Source organism: Rhinolophus ferrumequinum, chromosome 23 (genome assembly GCF_004115265.2).
Source record: "Rhinolophus ferrumequinum isolate MPI-CBG mRhiFer1 chromosome 23, mRhiFer1_v1.p, whole genome shotgun sequence".
NCBI lineage: Eukaryota > Metazoa > Chordata > Mammalia > Chiroptera > Rhinolophidae > Rhinolophus > Rhinolophus ferrumequinum.
In genome coordinates this window covers 43407912-43409472 of record NC_046306.1, presented here as the reverse complement: position 1 = coordinate 43409472, position 1561 = coordinate 43407912, and the positions used below count along the sequence as shown (strand labels likewise).

The 1561-nt window shown below is 35.2% G+C and overlaps 1 non-coding gene across 1 annotated transcript; it reads left to right on the top strand.

The window, feature by feature from the left end:
• Window positions 1–262: 262 nt before the first annotated feature.
• Window positions 263–389, top strand: LOC117016373 (small nucleolar RNA SNORA25). The gene has a single exon (XR_004421896.1). It is a non-coding gene; the product is annotated as a small nucleolar RNA SNORA25 (small nucleolar RNA).
• Window positions 390–1561: the final 1172 nt, after the last annotated feature.

Genomic DNA, 1561 nt, shown 5'->3' with positions numbered 1-1561 from the left:
CCAGGTCAGCTGTGCGTCATCCTGACTGTCCTGGCACAGTCCCTTCATAGTGGCCCCCCAGTCTTTCCATGGTGCTCACAGCTACATGTGGTCTCAGGGACAAAATGTGATCTATCTGCATCACGACCATCAAATGCACTTATGTATTTGCTTATTCAGCTTGCAAAATAAATTTTATTTCCAATTTTGAAAGTACCAGATATTCCTTTTGAAAGGCATGAAAAATAAAATAAAATAAATCTTTTTAAAACTCACCACATATACATCATTTCAAAGAGAGCTTGTGGGATCAAAACCAGGAGCTCTTAATGCTGTGACCAAAGATTGAAATTCTCCATAGGATGTAATAGTCATTCAATAATGCTACATTGTCCTGAGGACATATAAGATCAATGAAAAAGAAAAAAAAAAAGAAAAAAAAATAATCACCACAAAAATAAAACGTTCTACCAATGATTTGGTGCATTTTTTCTCACTTATATTTTTCCAACTTGGTAAAAATTTCTTTCCTTTCCTAGCAGTGTTTTCATACACTATATATTTCATACATTATATTCATAGATGAATCACTTTATAAGTGTCTCCCACTTTTCAGTTTGCCTTCAGTCTGCATAATACAAAACTTTCATAAACATTGCTTTACTAGTTGCATATTATTTTGTGTAAGTGGACCATAACCAACTCAGTCATCCTTTATTATGACATTTAGGTATTTGCAGTTGTTTTCCATTTTATAAACATGGCAGTCCATTTTATAAAAAAATGTACTTACAGAATGTAGTTAATGCATTTCAGATTATTTTCTTAGGATGATTTCCCCAGATATGGAGTTAATGAAGTGAAGGTGTGACTTATTCATATGTGCAATAAGAGAGGAAGTGATATGCCAGTGATCCTGGGTCTTGGGGGAAAGTCCTCTAGAGTCAGTCCCTAAGTTAGAAATTCACCAGACCAGATGTTTTCAGCTGTCAATGTTTTTGATCAAAGTCACAAAAGTTCTCAAAATTTATATTTTCAAGTTTTGTAAAGTCTTTGGAAATAAATGAAACTTGCAATTTATAATTTATGGTTTGTTTTATGGTATGATCTATGGTACTCTTTCTTTTGAGGGTGAGATGAAGTGAAGATTAGCATTGGGTGGCTTCTTTCAGATTGGTGGTGGCACCTTTATCCATGTTCCTCACGTAGACCTCTCTCCCCCACCCAGCCCTAGCTTACTTGTGTGTGTGTGTGCACACATGTGCATGCGCGCAAGCACACACACGCACACATACACACACTACACATGATGACACAACTCCACACACTCACATTTATTAGGATTGCCAAATAAAATACAGGAAGGTACAGGATGCCCAGTTTAAATTGAATTTCAGATAAGCAATGACTAATTTTTAGTATAAGTATGTTCAATGCACTATTTGAGACATACTTAAACTAAAAATTATTCGTTGTTTATTGGAAATTCAAATTTAATTGGGGTCCAACATTTTTATTTGCTAAGCCTGGCAACTTTAACATTCACACAATCATTCACACAAAACATACACCCACCCACAGG